The sequence below is a fragment of the Vidua macroura genome, chromosome 4 (genome assembly GCF_024509145.1).
Source record: "Vidua macroura isolate BioBank_ID:100142 chromosome 4, ASM2450914v1, whole genome shotgun sequence".
Classification (NCBI taxonomy): domain Eukaryota; kingdom Metazoa; phylum Chordata; class Aves; order Passeriformes; family Viduidae; genus Vidua; species Vidua macroura.
Window position 1 is genome coordinate 7,662,653 of NC_071574.1, and position 19,550 is coordinate 7,682,202.

The window sequence follows — 19,550 nt, forward strand, 5'->3', positions numbered from 1 at the left end:
ACAAGGAATATGCACCATTTTTAGAAGTACCAGTAATCTCCACTAAGCAAAATTGAGAAAGAGACATCTAGGACACTCCAGCAGGCCAATGCTCTGGCATTTCAAGTTTATCCCAAAACTAGCAAGCAGGAGAAAGAGATTTTTAAGCTGCAGAAGAAATTATACTCTCTAGCAATAATGTCTGATCAGACAACTGATCTATTGTAAAACAGGTTTTGTCTAAGCAACAAAAAAAACCCCATCTTCAGTAAAAGCTCATATTGCTTTTCCTTTGCATACAAAGTGCAGGAATTTTGTGTAGCAGAAGGAATTGCATTTCTGGGGCAGAAGGAAGAGTAATATTTCCCTCAGTGTGGCAATGGCAGCTGCACAAGGGAGTCCAGATAATATTCTATGTCCTGGAAAATCTGAACTTTATGAATGCATAAAGACAACCAAAAAAATGGGAAGCCATAAGCAGAAGCTCGGCAGTGCAGCAGAGAAAGACACACACACTCCTGGCACTTCCAACTAAAGCTTTGTGCTCAGTGCTGGAAAGCCACAAAATATTTTCACTGGCTGTGACACAGAGGAAGCACACCATAGCAACACTAGTGAATGTGATGCAATTTTAATTTTCTCAGGGTTAAGTTCCTCATAGATAATCACTTGCTTCATGGAAGAGCCTACCATATCTAACTTGGAATTATTAAAACTGTTCATGAAGTGAAGCTTAGCTTGGTTAATGCAGCAAAATATCCAGTGAAGTTTGCAAAGAAGTCAGGTAGCTAAGTGGTAACCCTCTGACAGATGGGAAAATTGTGCAAATAAGAAAAATAATTTCAAAATTAAAAAAAAATGACATATTTAAGGGAGAAAAACATCTTGATTCAAAACCAGGGAATGAATGGGAAGATTACTTTAATGTTGCGTCTTGAAGAGAAGCAACAGCACCAATCAGCAGGATATGTGCTACAAACACAGGAGCTCCTGCATTTCATCATAAACTGCAGTGCTACAGCAGAACAATCTGCTGTCGATAGCAAACCAAGAAGCCCACAATGTCTGCATAGGAGCTTTGCTGACTTTTGAGGGGTTATTAATTTTTAACGGGTTATTCAATTTCAAATATTTCAGTTGAAGAGTCTTCATTTGAAAATGCTGCTTTTACATCCATGATGAAGGTGGGAATTGTGGAGGCTCTCAAACACATACTAACACATTTTTAGAGAGTATTGACTGAGAATCCCTGTTGCAAGTAATCTCTTGTAGATTTTCTTTGTTGCAAATAAAACTATCGATACACCACCCTTAATAAACTGGAATGTCAATTATTCTTAGCCACAGAAATGTGGCTAAGGCACAAAAGGCAGACATTCTACCCCAGGAGCTGTACAAGCCGCAGACTGAGTCACTATACAGCAAGAAGCAATATTTAGCTAAAGCACCGATCCTGCCATTCTTAAAATTCTTTGATTTTGTGTACTGCCAAAAACTTCTTATTCAGAATTATGGCAGCTTGAATCCCAGCCTTTGGGGAATATCTGCAAGACATTTCAGTGTCTGATTCTTCAAGTAGCTCATTAGGGTGATGAAAAGCCACATGATGAAGGGGCAGTGCCATCCATGAAGAGCTAGGGGTTCCTATTGTCTTGAATTATTAACAAGTCAATATTTAGTGGACTGTTCCTGCCTGCCGGCCTACAGCAGGTGGTACCCTACTGCCTTTCACTTGGAAAGCATCTGCTTGCTCTGAGCCTCCCCAGAGCTTGCTACAGTCATTTGTTCGATTTAAGACAGACACTGTCATTATTCCGTGCAGCACTTCACAGAAATATTTCCTACTAAATGCTTGAACCATCTGAGCAGCACTAGGCAGGCTGCAGGCTTCATTAATAATGCATCCCTGCTTATCAATAGATTTAGACAACTGGTATTTAGAAGCTTCTTCAGAAGGAGTGGATTTTTTTCACACCAGTTAGCTTCATTCTGTCAGTTCCTTGATGTAGACATTACATCCAACTGAGTTCTGAAAGGCAGAGGTGCTAAAATTGTATTTGAGCTGCTCCCTTGCTTTGGAGAACCATTTGACTGATGTAACTCTTCAGATCAACTCCTCTGTTATTTTATTCTTTGCTGGTTTCAGGGTTCGGGGGGAGGGGCGAAGGGCAAGGTTACATTTACATTAAAATGGAAATTTACCTTTATCTTACTTGAAATATATGGAAACATTGGCTTCATATTCTCTAGTTTCCACTAGAGCTTCTCTGGACTCAGGTCACAAGTGAGGGTGGAAGATTCAGTATTAGATACTGTACGATTTGCTGAGGAGTGTCAAGCACTTTTGTCAAAGCCTTCAGGATGCTAAATACAGATTAAAAACCATTGAAGTGCTGATCGGATCAAAAGTAGTGTGAAGAAAGTCCTTCACTGAGGGAAAGGGAGGAATTTAACATAGGGAAAGGGAAAATAAAGATACAACTCCATTTTGGAAAAAAATAAAAAGAAATAAAAAGAAAGCATCTTTGAATAGCTGTGTCATGATTATAGAGAAGTGCTGAGATCCATTTTGATACTCCTACTAAGCCTTCCTTCTGGATCAGGTTTCCTTTCCATCAGCCCCTTGCTGAAGCCCACAACCTTCAGACAGATTTCAGCAATTTTCTTGTTTGCTGGACTGGTTCTATTTCATATTCAGGAACTGGGTTATTTTTGGTTTGGTTTCAGTTTTTACAAAGCATGCAAACAAATGGTTAGAAATATGCACAGATCTCCCAGATATTATCATATTTATTTATGATTTATAGAAATCTCTTTCAGCTTTGTTACCACCGTCCCTGCAAGTGAAAAAGCTGCTGTTTCCTGCAGTTCCTGCCTATTTGTCTCTAGAGATGCTAATTTCTAGCTGATGTGCACCATCCACCCAGCAAGTTCATATTTTTTGGTAGACTTGGAATGCTCCAATGCTTTCACATCCCCCTTGTCTCTGACTTGCATTGGGAAACTGCCTACACAGCTTGCTTGCTTGATTTATTTCTTTCTCTATTTGATTGACATAATTCCTTGATTCTTAATTATAGGAAATAATCTAAGTTTGGGGTTTTTTTCTTCAATTGCAGGAATTAACTGAGAGATACATCAGCAGAAAGTATGAAAATATTGAGGTACAATAGCAATGGACAAAATTTGCTATCAGGCTAATTGCAGATTGCTTTTGCTACAGATTGTTTTCAATGTAGAATTGCTGGTTGCTGCTCCAAGGACAGAATTAAGATTGGGCAATAAAGCCAGAGTTTAAAAAACTAAACAGTTTTTTCTGAGAATTTTGTGCAACTATAAGGGAAATGAAATTATTTTGATCACAACTCTTCTAACTCCTTTGAGTCCCACAGTGGGTGAGGCTTTTCATAATGACACTCATTACAGGGGATTGAACTGAAAGGACCTCTTTGGAAGTAGTTTGCATCCTACCCCTGTCCACTGCAACTAGGTCACACACGATTTCTCCAAAGATGTAAGAGCATATTTCAGAAGGATGACTTTCGGATCAAAAGGCAGTTCAATCTCTTTGCCTTTAATTCCACAGCCTAGCTAGGAGGTGCCAGTGGTAACTAAATCACAGCTCTGTCCACCAGTAACTATTTAACTGTTTTTAAAAACTTGCTTATTAAATTAGGAATGATTACTTATGGCAGAGATACTGTAAGGTACAGAGAGGAAATGTATTAATCAGGGGGTTTTTAATGTTTTGTTTTCTCTTTTAAAAGATAAATTCCCTGATGCCATCATTAGGAGTCTACAAGAAAGATAGAGAGGGACTATTCACAAGAGCAGGTAGTGGCAGGACAAGGGACATGGGCTTCACTGAAAGGGTGTAGGTCTAGATCAAATACTAGGAAGAAGTTCTGTACTGTGAGGGTGGTGAGGCACTGAAACAGGCTGCCCAGACAAACTGTGGATCCCCAGTCCTGGAAGTGTTCAAAACCAGGCTGGATGGGGCTCTGAGCAAGTGAAAGATGTCCCTGCCCACAGCAGGGGGGGTGGAACTGGATGATCTCTAAGATCTGTTCCAAACCATTCTGTGATTTGATGATATCCCTCTAACAGGGTAAAATTCATTAGCCATGAACAAAGTTAATTAATTAACACATTTTTCTTCCCCATCTATATACAATCTTGATCTATAACTTGATGTCTTTAGTGGCCAGAAAAGGGCAGTAGATGAAAGGAATGGGCCAAAGCAATGAAGGAGCAAAGAAGGAAAAGCAGCAGCACTTCCTGAAGCTGAAGCAGTAGAGCAGCACAGAGCTTCATACTTTGGCTTGGAGGTGGACAACACCTTCTAATTCAGCCTGTTCTTCTCCAGACAGTGTGATTCCTCTGTACCACCACAGTAAATTATGTCACCCTCAAGCTAATCTGATTTTTTGACTGCCATCCAATCAGAATTTGAAGAAAAAAAAAAAAAGATAAATAAAGAACGGAAACCACTAGAACTGGTTTAATAATTTTTAAAGAGATTTTAAATGATACTCACTTTATCAAGCGGATGAAAATGACAGTAGTGTCAGAGGGTAACAGGTTGCTAATAAATACAATAGTTTAGGAAAGTGCTATTCTTGTCATGGAAAAATATATTCTGAGAAAAATAATACCACTGTAATTCATTTTTGAGAGCTACAGAGACATCTTAGATGAGGAATGCAGTTATTAAAGGCAAAAGTACACAATATGTTGTAATGAAATGGTTGTGCTACACACTTCATTAAATGTTTTGTGAGGCACCTGGGAAATTCCAGCTCTCCCCCCTCAGAAGGAAGTGTTTGACATGGCTGGATCACTAGAGGAAGCACACAGAGCTAGGCTAAAACAAAAAACACACTGCCTGCCTTGGTGATTCCAGCCCAAAAGCAAAGTTGAATGTGAGCAAAGATTAACCAAAGGGCTGCAGAAATCTTCATTTATTCTTCCAGTGCAGAAATTATGGTTCCAGAACTCATTGAGAAAGACCTGAACACTCCCAGTGTTCAAAAAGAAGTTGATGTGAGCAAAGCTGAAGTTCGTTGTGAGCGACAGCGCTGGGGAAAATCCGACAGACTGTGCTGTGCACGTGTCCATTGGAAGAAAACATGCTTGTCATGTGAGAGGCTGACAGGCTTAAAAATTCAGAGAGCACAGTAGGGAGTCTTCCAGGAAGATTCAAAGGACTGATATGTTTTGAATCTGTTGAGTGTTTGATTTACAATATTTAAGGGTAGAAAATAAAGGGAAAAAAACCAGTCAAATTTTATATGGATCTCAGAGAAACAGGAGCTCAGGAAGGATAGATGTGCTGGAATATCTATTATATTTGCATGATCATTTCAGAAGCTCATCCTTTTCGTAAAAAACAACCCCCCAAACACCCAAACAAAACAAAGAAAAACAAACCCCTAATCCTGTACTTTAACATTATGAGCAGCATTGCTGAAATGATGCTATTTACAAAGCATGTTTTATAGTTCTAGTTCACTTTAATCCACTATTCTTTCAGACATGCAGAAAGAGCACATTACAGACAAGAACCAGGGCAGAAGAAACTGTGCTTATACCACAGAAGCCAGAGTGTTGCTGAAGTGCTGATCCTTCCTTAAGAATATTTACAGTTGTGCTGGAAACTTGAGGACACATCCAGCAGAGTGAAAAAGACCAAGATGAAGATCTTGTTGCAAAATATTACAGAAATAATATGCAACATCAATAGTGGTAGCTTCTCTTCTTGCTTATGGTTTATCAAAGCTTGCAGTCCACTAAACTGTTTTCCCTTGACTAGGATTTACAATATCATTTGAAAACCTTAAGAAAAAATAAAGGATAAAATTTTAAACTCATACTTTCAGTGGCAAACAAGTTCTTACTACTGTCTTTGAGTAATTGCAATAACAATTAATTCTGCCCTTACTCACAGATTCATTCTGAGAGAGCCCCTATGGGTATGAAGTCAGGGTGTGTCACCTGGCACACATGTAAAACAGTATTTCAGTCTCAAATTCTCTCCTTGAAACAGCAAGGCCACATGCAAGTCCTGTGCAGCCTAACTCTCTGAATGGCAAGCCAGAGTAAAATCTCACCCAACATAGCATCAACTGCTTTGCTCCCACATCTGTCTCTAACCTTCTGCTCTTCACAGGAGAGATATCCTTCCCAGGAGTATCTTTTAACAGGATTAAGAAAATAATATTAATTAATTTCATGCTTAAGGATTGAGTATTAAATGCAGCTGTAAAAGGAAATGAATGCAGCTTCAATTAAGCAACAGTACCATACTTTTGCTTAATGTTTTAAGTAAAAAGTCAATATTTTAACCAGGCAAAGTTCTTTCTGTGTAAAATCCACATTTTGAACTGCTCAGATAAAAGATGTCTGCAGCTCCATGAAACCTGAAAACTCTCTGTGGTATTTGCATCTTCTTTGCTCTTTTCCTAAAAGCATTTTTCCTGACATCCCTTACTGCTGGTGCCACCAAACACTCACAGGCAAGAGGGCACAGTCTGGGCCTTCTTATGCTGAGATGTGAAAAATCAATTGAATCCCCATCAGATGGAATCACTGGTGCAGAAAGTGACTAAACACTGAAAGTTATTCTGTGATCCCAAAGTCTTGAAAGAGGATACTGCAAACACAGTCTACAAGCTAAAATATAGGGTGATTATATTTATAATAACTCTCTGCATGGCATTGTTATTCTGAGCCTCTGTCCTTCTACAGGTATGCTGCTACTCATGGCTCAATTAATTTTCTCTCCAAATATTTCAATTCTTATAACATATATATAATATGACATGCTATGACACACACTGATATATCACATCACATCATGATAGTGAAACATACAGAATATTTCCATTCCATTACCATTATGCAGTAAAACAGGGTAGACTGACAGCAGAGTCTATATACACTGATATAAAACATGATTTTTATTTCTGTTTCAAATCTGGGTGATTCTAGGCTCTATGTCCTTATTTTAGTAAATAAAATCTAATTATTATATGCTGCATATTGTATCTATAATATATAATTTAGCCCTGGGTATAAATAAATCCAACCTTACTCATCTTTCTTTATATTTTTTCCTCCCTTTTTCCCCCTGTAATTTTCTATATTTTCTGCTGATTTTCTCCGTATCTTCTCTAGCCAGTTCTTTGTTTCTCTCTTAAAATTCACATAATGCCTTATGTATCTGTGCTAGCATATAGCTAGGCTGCAAGAAAGATTTGTTTTAGTGTACTCTCTTTTTGTGTCAGTCCTATTATAACCTACTCAAGATGATAAATTACACTTGAAAACTTCTAGTACAGATATAAAGAAGTCATATTGTCTATTCCAAAAGAATGTTAATCTCAACACTAATCATACACATATTTGGAAAAATCCAAGCATTTTATGGTTGAGCACAGGAATAGATGCCAAAAGATACATATTGTTGTCTTGGCTTTTGCACAGTCTTGTGGTCTCAAGGAAATGATCTGATTTTGTTTTCTAGCTTGGTTTACTTGTCAAAATACATGAATAATATTTGCCTTCTTGATTGGCTAATGCTTGATTCAGGTAATGCTTATAAAGGCTTTGAAAACACAGATTATGCCTGGCTAAAGAGGTGCAAATTATTATTAGCTGTCAATAATGTTTTATAAAAAACACTATGGCTGGACACTCATCAAACTGGTAAATCAGTAGAAAGAAGAAAAATAAAGAAAAATAAATAAAAAGGGGGAAACTACAGCTTTGGAACAGCAAAAATCAAAGCCCAAATGTGATGCAAAAGAACAAACTTTTCCATGAAATCTGCACAGCTACTCCTCACCTGAAATGTGAAACCAGTGTAGACACACAGACTGGTCAAAATGAGACTCTCCAGTTTTATGTATAAACTCTGCACTTTAAGTACACTGATGCTAATGCCGTGAGGTCAATTAACTTTGATCTATAATGACAAGAGTACTAGCTCCCTAATGTGTTGGAAAAAATAAACTTTCAGCATCCCTGAACCCTCCCCGTGCTGCACGGTGTGTGCTCCTGATCAGAGCTGTAACTGAGCACACTCTAGCGGTCCCTGGCATGCCACGAATGCCGCTCACACAAAAGTACAGGCAGGCAGAACAGACGGCTCCACACATCCGTCTGTGCAGTGTGACACAGAGCCTCAGCTGTGGGCAGCTCTCCCAGAGTTTCAGAACCCCTGGCCTAAAGACGGATGACTTTCGATATTTGAGATTTCTACTTTCTGTACCTCGCTTCTCGTTGAGATTATATAATACTTTAGAAGGTGGCTGGGGTAATTTATGGAAAAAAAAAAATGCACGTCACTAGATTAACCAGTTTGAGATCATAATTTATCTCTAATGGCCTTTCTTTGACATGAAGAAAACAAAAGAAAATTAAAGCTGATAGGGCTGTTCTAGTAATGTCAAAAGTTGGCATTCTTTATCACTCTTTAACTTAAAAGCAGTCCTTGTCAGAATAATGATAAAGGCATCATCGAAATTTTGCTTTTCATCTGTCTGACATATAAATCAATGATCCAAAAAACAAATCATTATATATGTATTTTTTTAAGTGAATATAAAACAATCCCGCCTGCCTATATTCTTTATTCATCTGTGGCAGAGTCAGTTATACCATTTCTCTGAGCACTCACTCACAGCTGAAGCTGCTTCCCCCTCCCAGTTATAACACTGACCCCGTTTAGAGAGCACATCTCAAACAGAGGCATTGGAATCAGTGGCCTTTTCCAGGGTGTGAGCTGACATAATGGGCAGCTTTGCTTCCTCTGGGGAGCAAGCACTCTCTTTATCACTAGGACAAATGACCTGGAGGAGAGGTATCCAAGGCCAGCCACTCTATTTCCTTATAAATGCCAGATCAGATCATAACACATTACTGTGACTCACTGTGTTAATGACCAGGCACTTCCATTTGCAGAGAAAGCACGAGGGTGCACCCAGCTGAATCCAGGCTCTGGCTATCTCAGGGTACACTTTCCAATGCTACTTTTAAAACTTCCCTTTCCCTCCCAGAACACGTCTTTGAAATGCATAGTTACAAACATACCAAAGCATTGCCAAATTAACAACAACCAAACAAATGTTACTGATAAAAAAGCTTTACCTTCCAGCACTGCTGACCCGCTAGAAGCAGCGTAAATGACACGTCTTTCACATCAGGAAAGGGTGGTTTTCAGCTCTCAAGGGATCTCTCCAGGATCCTTCACTTTGGATTTTTCTTCACTTTTTTATTTTTAAAGTGCACATCCTTATTCCTCATAGTGGGCAAATGCCAGCAAACTGTACATCTTTTCACAGAAGTACAAGACTCCACCTTGTCCCTCTATAATGTGAAAGTTGAGCAGGATTAGCTGAGCCTAAAAATTAAAATAAAATTATTTTTCAGGCTTGAATGAATAAAAACCAGAAATATAACTATTCCATATTTGGGGGGAACAAAAAAAAAAAATCACAGCATACTATGGGAACAATTACAGATAAATTAAGAAATTTAAGAAGTAGAGAAGGAAAATAAAGGTTAGATGACAGAATATGGGATAGACAAGAAGACAGAAGCAAAATCACAGGATTAGAAACAATAAAAAGAGGGAAAGTGTACAGTAATAAAATGGAAATACTAGAAATAAAAGCATTAATAAAAAGCATCTGTTAAATTTAACAGAAGTCTGGGGAAAAAAGGAAAATGTTAAACACCCACAGTGAATCAAAAAGCTTCCTGAAGGAAAAAACACAGTCAACCAACCAACCAACCAAGAAAAACCTCCAAACAAACCAGAATAAATGTAGGAAATTAGAATGACAGTGCATGGAGGGAAGGAAAAATATAAAGGTGTAAAACAAGGAAATAGCCTTCGCATTGTTCTCCAATTCAGTTGCCCTGCAGTCACCTAGAGTCATATTATGGAATCCAAGATCAGAATTCGCTACCAAATATTCAGTTTATGTCAGGCCATGAACCACATAGTGTTTAAATTTTTAAAAAATGCTTACTGCACCAAAACACAGTGTCTGAGGCAGAGAGCAAAGTTGAATGTGTATCATAGGCCCCTATGCTAATGCCTCTTTAAACTAAAAGAGGCATTTTAGTTTAAAATGCTCAGAAACTGTACTGCCATGTTTTATGGGAAAGTTAGGAAAACATTTATTCCTGCTACCTTTACTGATACTCACATGCCATCCAAAGATATATCAAAGCAGAGGATACTGGAGACTTCAATTCAAGCTCCTTTGATAACACAACCCTTAGGATGCATAATTTTTCTCAGTGAAGGTATTCACAAAACTATATGTATTCCCCAGTGTATTCAAACACATCCTTAGAGGTATTTTCAAATTAGGAGCATAAGCATAAGAGCTCATTTCTGTTCAGATGGGGAAGGTGGAGTTCCCTTCTCTGGTATTCCCTTCCAGGTCTGAGAAATCTGTGAGAAATCTTTGAGCTCTTACTCCTACACTGGTTTCAGAAACTTGACTGAACTATTCTAAAAACAGTATTCAGGCTGAAGTACTTATTGCAATAAAAAGCTGCTGGCAATGGACCATGCAGAGTGTCTGTCTCCTTCCTCTGCCAAGATCTCTGCTTACTGTGCTTTTATCTGTGTTTATCCTCTAAACTAAACTCAAAGCTGGCAGCACTTGGATGTCTGTGTCAGAAGGATTAAGAAGTTTGAGTGTTATATATATAGACATATACAAAAATATATAGCTGTACGGGCTCCTTGGTTCCACAAAGAAAACTTGGGTCCAGGCAAAAATGTACTTCTTTTTCTGTACAATACCAACCACATGCCTGGTTTTGAGCAACACAATTACTCTTCCCCAGAGCCATCAGGAAATGGATTCAGTAACACCGTCTGAAGAGAACAGAATATAGATCAGTCCTTGTTAAGTTTATATCTGATAAGAGTGTCATGTTAGAGAAAATGCACAAGTATAAATTCTCCAGACAGTGGATTGCCATTATTAGCTTTTCCCCAAGCAACTCCCTGACACCTGTTTTCAATACCTTCAATTACATTAAAGAGTGAGACAGAAGCACACAGGTCAGAGTAGAAGAAATATAGAAGAAGGTTGGATCCTTCATCCCTGAAAAACCCCAAATAACTTATTCTTACTCCCCTTAGCCTTGGTAAACTACCAAATTTTGCTAATTTTGAAGGGTTTTCTTTCACTCCAAATTTCTGCATCTGTTGTGCTTTCCTTGTTACCTCTGTATAATGATTATCATTTCCCATCTTACAGCAGCATGCTACATTTGATTGAGCATGATTCTGACATTTATATGGGTAATAATATTTTGCAGAAATTTCTTAGCTTAAAATTTTTATTAGAATTTTTTTAAAGATGATTTTTTTGATGAGGCAAGTGACAGGCAAGTGCCTGGTTTTAACTTCAGAAACATTAATGTTCATAGCATTTACTAGAAATATAATTAGCTAAATTTTAAAAATAGAGTAGTTAAACCAGGATTTTTACCCAAGCAAAAAAACCTAAATTGCTAAGCTTGTTATATTTTAAATATCTGTTAATGATGCCAGTCTTTTTTTTTTTTTTTTTAAAGTCTTTTTGGAAGGGATATTTATGCAGAGCCACTGTGATAAATAGATAAGTGCTGAAATTTCTAATCCTAGGGACAATATGCTGATGCAAACTGAGTACAAATGGGTTGCAATCACATTTTTCCTCCTGGTTCTGTACATATTTGGACCATGCAAAACTTCATACTGGCAATTTGCACGTGTAAGGCTGTACAAACACACACACACATTGCCCAGAGTGAATCATGGCAGAAAGTTAGACTTTCAAAGTTTCCTTTTCAGCAGTACCAGAGAGTGCCCTGAATTACATAGGCTGGACACCTATAATACTCAGCTGTATGTAAAAAAGAGAGTTTCTCAACTAATGAAACCATCTATCTTTTGTTCAGTCTACAGGACGACATAAAGGTGATCCTTTGAATTAAACTTACATAAAGCAGGAGTCACAGTGGCTAAGCTGAGTGAGGCTAAGCATCCACATGAACCTATAGAAATGAATGTTTCATAGCTGTGGACAAAGATAATGGCATGCAAGGAACGCTGTTCCAGAAAACGATGTTGCCTTTCATCCTTAATAACCAAATAAAAAATGGGAAGTCAGTACTTGGGAGCTACTCCAGCAAGCAGATCTCCAGGAAACAAGGTTCCCCACAGACTCTTCCTTGATCTTAAAGCTTAACGTGAAACATTTATATGCACGCAGCACCTGGCCACAAGACGTGGGAAGACACTTTTATCACACTGGCTGTATTTCTTCCTTAAATAATAGATTCCTTTTTTTTTTTTTTTTCCCTCTCAATGTTTCTGTACCTTTTTTTTTTTCTTTAAACATTTTAAGAACCAGGCAATCTTGAAAAAACTTAACATCACACAACTTTAAAAACTATTAATACCCCTCAAACTGTCTGGGGCTGAATTTCATCCAAGTTTCCAAAAGCAAAATTATCCAGTTAAAATAAATAGAGCACTATTTCAATGAAGAAGTGTTTTTGGTTGGTATTTTTAATGTGTTAATTGAATGCTAATCTCCCACTTGCATTTCCCTGTACATCCAAGCACATGGATAAACTTTGCACGGACTAAGTCCAACTGAAACTACACAAAAGTCAGTTGAATTATACACAGAATTTTCCCAAAGGCATTCCAGAAGAGTTAAGAACAACAGTCTGTGAACCTTAAATTGCTGCTCCAAAACTAGTGCCAGCTTTGCAATGATTGACTCACATGTGTCTTAAGCAGGAGTTAAAATATCAAACCTGTAAAACACATGTATTATATGTGCCTCTACATAATGTAGCTGCATGTCTGTTTTCTTCAAACTACTCTTGTTTTTATCTACATCTCTAATGCAGCTTGCAATCAGTTTATAGGCGCAAACCTCCCTGATAATAACATAAAACAGCCTCAATGCTTCCGCTGAAACAAAGTAGGGAAAACACACCTGGAATCAGTGCTTATTTGCCTCTGATTACACGAAAAATTCAAAATTTTCAAACTATTATCCATTAAGACCAATGTCTGTTGAGAGCACAGGCAGAGAAAATAAAGCCATTTTTGTTTGTCCAAAACAACTCTTCAAATTTTTCTCAAACAAAAATGTTCATTTTACTTCAGCTTTGTCCATGCCCTGCATTTTGGCTGAGAGCAAACCAGAAAAACTCCAAACAAAACCTAAAACCCTACAAAAAGAACCCAAACCCAGAATACTCAAATGTGAAAATTAGGGCATTTGGTCATTCGAATTCCTGCTAGTGACTCCATTGCTACCGTGACACAAAGCCATTTTTCCATGGTTTAAATGTGAGAGAAAATACATTTCAAGAAAAACTGTGAAAGTTTTTCTCCTGATTACTTCTGTGGTCTGGAACATGCAGAGTTTTGACAAGAAATTATAGCCCTAAACAGCCCCTTGTAACTGCATCTCAACTTTTGTCCCCTTTGCAGAATTCCCAGGGACTTCAAAAATAAACATTAAAGAGATCACAACTACACAGGAACAAAACCAGCTGTAGAGTCTGCACACAACTCAAGCAGTAAGAAATGCAATTAGATCCAGAGAAAGCAAATGAGGAAATATTGGAAAATTTCACCATCATTTTCACTTCTCACTACATCAGAAATCTTTGCTGTAAAGCCTGAATTAGATTTGCATCACATAAGATTAGGGTTTGAAACAAGAAAAAAGCAGCAACTCTCTTCCTCTGCAACAGAAAAAGAACATGGAATACCTAAAAACATTTTGTATTAGCACAGTTATTTCAACAGCACTCATTTCTCCAGATTTTTTTCTAGATTTGCATATGTGTGGGAAAATAATAAACATTCCTCTTCTCTGCCTTCCCTTGCATAATGTGCATTGTTTCCAGTTCACATTTTGGAACCTGAGGCATGGAAAATTTTTTGCACAAGACACAAATACTGGGTTACGTGGTCCTCCCTGTGAAGTGCTGCTGTGTTTCTAAAGCTGATGTGTGGAGAAATGTAGAGTCTCGGAATGGAGAATTCAAAACAGCCCAGCATAATAAGCAGGAATCCCATTGTATTTTGTGGCAAATAAAGGGAAGTGAGCACAGTCCTAACCCAGACAGCGAGAGCTTGGCAACTAGAGCATTCTTCAGGGACACAGGACACATTTAGTCAGACCACACCCCAGCTTTCCTGGGCAAATATCAGAACCACTGAGCAGCTGAAGCAGCATCTTCTACCCACTCTCATGTATTTTGCAGAGTCCACCCTAAGAAATACAGAAAGCTGAGCACAGGAGCTGGGATGGGCAGAGAAACCCCAACTTCATACATAATAAGAATCCTTAAGGATGCTGCAAAGATTTAAAATTCAAACAGAGGCAATCCAAAGGGCAGGAACCTCTGTGAGGAGTGAGTCCCTGATGAGAATTTACACTTGAAACCATCACTGCTGAAGTTTGCTTATTTGGTTTGCTAAATGCATTTATGAATACAGTTGCTTAGCATGAAGCTGTTTCCCACCCTCATTAAGGGCTTAGAGAAGAAGTTAATTGCAAAGTCCTGCTCCAGCAGGACTCATTTACATGAGTCCAAAGGCTGGGACTTGGTGCATCCTTTACAGGTGGAGACAACAAGTCTCTGATAGGCAAGTTGCCTATCAGTCTCTATTATGCAGCCATTAAGTGGGAATTCAGGGCCTCTCCATGTTTCCTCACCATCAGCTAGGTCTATTCATTGCAAACACTGGGCAGCAAAAGACTTCTATTATTCATAGGCTGAGGCCAGGTGGGACTAGAACACCTTCTTGTCTGACCTTCTGCATACCTGGGGCTGTTCTGTGGATAGGTAACACTCACTGGGGCAGCCGATCAGAAATGGGGTCTCCAATTGTTCTTTCAAAAGAGAAATAATAATATTAACTCAAACACAGTCATCACCTTCCTCTGTCCATTTAATGTGCTGGGCCTATTTAGGATTTGGATGCAAATTTTGTTGTTCTTACAAAGCCAGCAAACTTCTGTGTGTTTCTTCTTTATTTGAAAGTTGTTTCAGAAGAGGTTTTTTCAAAATAAAAGTTTCTGAGAGAGTTCATAAATGTAAAGGTATTTCAAAGGCAAAAAGTACTTGAACATCCCAGATCCTGAACTGATAATGGTGTGTACTAATGCACTCAGAACTCATGAAATTGTTTTTAAATTTAGCATGATACAGCTTTAAGAGAACACAAATTCTGGAAAACTGCTGTTCTAGATGCATAAAACCATAAAAATCAGAGTTCTTTAGATTAACTTACCTCATTCATCAATGTCTAAATATTATAAGGCTCTTCCAAGTAAAATACCCATATTCTCAGTGTTGAGATAAGTTGACATAAACCGAGTAAATTAAGTTTAACCAAATCACAATCCTCAACCTTCATGCATTTTCAGAGAATGCCCTCAGTGGCATTATTTGCTTTCTGCAGGTTTATAATGGAGTATTTAAATGGCACTCTACTTAGGAGAGGATCAAATAAAATTCAGCTTAATGAGAATAAATTTTGCTCCTCACTTCTGCTTGTATTAAAAAAGAAAACTGCACAACTACTCAAAGTATTAGTAGAATTTTAATGTTGTATATTTTTGATGAAGTGGAAGAAAATAGACGAAAATAGTGGAAAAAAGCCCTGCAACAAGAAATGTAACAGAAAGCTTCAGATACATGCTATGACATCACCTGCTTAATCTACTCATGACTGTATTACACACTGCCATCATGTCAGCTCCCAGAAAAACACCATCCACATTGCAAAGGCACTGATTCACACAGTTTCTCAGACAAGCCAGTGTGTTTATCCTCAGGCTTTCCAATCCTTGTTTAAGGAACTATGATCATCTGAATGTCCAAACTCAATATATCAGCTTCAATATATATGAAGGGAGTGAAATATAGAGGCTAGCAGCATGTGAGAGTTAAACAAGATGATCTGATCATCCCCTCTGGCCTTACTGTGACACCTAGCACTGAAGGGAAGGAGCAGGAAGATGTGCTGTCCCCTTTCTGTCTCCTTTTAATATGACCAAGCTGATTTAACTACAAAATTTGAGACAATATCTAAGTCAGTCCTCGACTACGCTTCCTTCTCACTCAAACAGCTCTGAAGGTGTCTGCTGTGAGAACTGCTTATAGGAAAGAATACATTGAAGAATGGATGTAAAGTTTTTCAGATCTGAAGAAAAAAAATTAACCTAAACACAGGCTGAAAAATAACTTGGCTTGCAGGGAATGCCCTATTCAGGAAAATGCCCTATGGTCCAAGACTTAGAATGGACCCTGTTATGCAGGATGGGGTGAGAGAAACTGATACTGGAGCTAGAGGAAATGAAATTAAAATGGCAAGCACAGAGCAAGTGTGCTATCAGCTGGGGAAAGAGCCTGACATCAGGAGTAATCAGGAGGTAACAGGAAACTTGCAGGTTTGGGAGGGATATAGGCTAATGTAATTTAATGCTGGAGAGGGCTGGGCTCAGAAGACAGCAAACCAGGGAGAGCTGAAACAAAAGTGAGCCAGGAAACCAGAGAGAGCACTGAGGTAGCTACAAATGATAAAGAGAAATGAAAAGAAGGACTCAGGGAAGAATACTGGGACAAAATACAGTTGCAGGGAAGAGGATGAGATAGAAGGCTGAAACAGGGAAAGGAGGAGTAGTCAGACAGAAAGGTTCAGTCTTTGAGGATCCAGTCCACCAGCCAAGATTTCCTTCCCAGAAACTTGGACGGGAAAATTTCTCCACACCTGACAAGAGGTTAGGGCATGCACAGGATGCACACCCTTTCTTCCTTTCTACTGACAGGCAGCATAAAAATAACTCCCAGCTACTGCTGTCAGTGACACTGTTAGCTCAAGTAGCAGATGGCTGTCAGATGCATCCAGAGATTGCCATCTTGCTGATGACCCCTGTGGGGGTGTTATGATTCCACAAAATCTAGTTTAATGTTTTCACTTTTTTCTAAAAACCTAGGGAATTACACGAAATATTAAAAACAATATTATGCTTGCAAGTAAAGAATGCATTAAGATAAGCAGTATCAAGATTAAAAATGCCTGCTCTTTTTTTCATGCGCTCTCTTTGGTGCATGCTTCATGTGATGCACATTGCTTTACAGGGGTGACAAATGCTACTGTCCTTATAATTTTGTCTCATTTCTTTTTCTGTTTTTTTTTTTCTGCTGCTGTTGTTTGTTTGTTTGTTTAATAATGCAGAATGGGTGACAAAACAGGAGATCACTATAGCAAAAATAAAAAAGTCTGTTCTTAGGGTCAAGACAGTTGAATGCTGCCTAAAAAAATGAGATTCCATATCTGCTTCTGTACATAACACAAGACAGAACTAAGCAGAAACATTAACTAGCCTGATGACCACAAATTAAGTTCTTACACATCACATGTGAAACATCTGGCCAGGTTTGCTGAGTACTTACAGTTTCAGCCAAAGTTTAATTTATTATACTAGTTTTCTGAATACCTAATATAGCATTAAAAGGCAGAATGCTTTGAAAAGCTTTTTCAAGACATCTCACTATGATCACCAGAATTAACAGCTGTTTGGTAATTTTAAACTCTGTCTCACAATACTGTCCATGTTGCCCTGTAACACTGCTTGATTTTTGTATGGATATTGTGAAGTATTACAGAAGTGTCTGCAATAAATTACTAATTCAGTCAGCATCACAGAGTACGAATCTCATGTTTCATATTTTTCAATGAAGATTAAAAAAAGGCATTGAATGCTGACCATCCCTGGTAAAGATGAAAACACACTGGCATGGCAAAAATAAACAGTGTGTGTTTGTATACACAGACACTGTAATTTCTATTTTTGTACAAAGGAGAAAATATGGGATGCACAGACAATGTTAAATTCAACAACCATTCTTGATTTTTCAGCTTTAATAATTATTTTTAATCCAGATTTTTGAATGCAACATGCTATAAACTCATCAAAGTAGTATTCAGAATTTATAGGAGAGATGAAGGCTCAAATTTTGAATTAAAGTGTAACCCATTTTTCCTGCTTATGGCAGGGGGTATGGATTAGATCATCTTTAAAAATTGCTTCCAGCCCAAACAATTCTATGATTCTGTACTAGTTTGGGAACTGTAACCTGACGTGTTACTTTAGAACAAATGGCAGCATAAAGATCTGTCAAAGATAAACTTAATTATGTGATATTGACTAATTTTCTGGCACTGAGACAATCACTATTCATTCCAGTAAGAACAGAATCAAGCAAATCCACTACTTCCACTTGTGTTTTTCAGCCATAATGAACCTCATGGAAGATGTGGATTTTTTTATGTTTAATCCATAGGAAGAAGCACGACCCCCAAATCATTACAATTCTAGATAAAACCAACCAAAGTTGCACTTCTGGGAAAAATACCCCATGCACAGGTGCTTGTGTCAGACACGCCTGGAGCCTGTGGGAGACCTTCGCTCCTCGGGTGTGTTTTGTGGCCAGCAGGACCAGGGCCATGACCATCCCTTGTACTTGGAACAGGTGAGGCTGCACCTCAAATCCTGGGTTCGGCTCTGCGCCCCTCGCTACGGGAAGGACATTGAGGTGCTGGAGTGACTCCAGAGAAGGGCGGCTGAGCTGGGGAAGGGCCTGGAGAGTAAATGCTGTGAACAGCGGCTGAGGGAGCTGGGGCTGCCCGGCCTGGAGAAAAGGAGGCACAGAGACCTTCCTGCTCTCCACACCTCCCTGAAAAGGGGCTGTAGCCGGGAGGCGGCGGCTCTCTTAAAGATGACAAGCAACAAGACGAGGAAATGGAGTCAAGATGTACCAGGGCAGGTTTAAGTTTGGATATTTGGAAAAAATGTCTTCACTGAAGGGGTCAGGCATTGGGGCTGTAGCCGGGAGGCGGCGGCTCTCTTAAAGATGACAAGCAACAAGACGAGGAAATGGAGTCAAGATGTACCAGGGCAGGTTTAAGTTTGGATATTTGGAAAAAATGTCTTCACTGAAGGGGTCAGGCATTGGGGCAGGCTGTTTGGGTCACCACCGCTAAAGGTATTTAAAAGACACATAGACGCGGCACTTGGGGACACGGTTTAGTGATGAACCTGGCTGTGCTGGGTGAACGACTGGACTCGGTGGTCTCACAGGTCCTTTCCCAGGCCGGAAGACCCCGTGATTCCATGGAATACCCCCCGCTCGCTGGAAATTCGCTCTGTGGGCGCCGAGAAGCCGGCGAAGAGCAACGGCGACATCTAGCGGCGGCACGGGGCTCCTCACACGCCGGGCCCGCCGCGGGAAGCACCGCGGGAAGCGGCGATCCAGGGAAATCTGTGTCCCCCGGGAAATCTGTGTCCCTCAGGGAGATCTGTGTCCCCGGGGAAATCTGTGTCCCTCAGGGAAATCTGTGTCCCCGGGGAGATCTGTGTCCCTCAGGAAGATCTGTGTCCCCGGGGAGATCTGTGTCCCCAGGGGAGATCTGTGTCCCTCAGGAAGATCTGTGTCCGTCAGGGAGATCTGTG

The 19,550-nt window shown here is 39.2% G+C and overlaps 1 protein-coding gene across 1 annotated transcript in view; it reads right to left on the minus strand.

Moving 5' to 3' along the window:
- TTC29 (tetratricopeptide repeat domain 29) overlaps positions 1-19,287 on the minus strand; it is a 191,435-nt gene extending 172,148 nt beyond the window's left edge. The window contains exons 1-2 of the mRNA XM_053975828.1: positions 19,137-19,287; positions 9,130-9,382 (exon numbers count right to left, since the gene is read on the minus strand). The gene's annotated coding sequence lies outside the window, so the exon portion shown is untranslated. The remainder of the gene's footprint in view (positions 1-9,129; positions 9,383-19,136) is intronic.
- Positions 19,288-19,550: the final 263 nt, after the last annotated feature.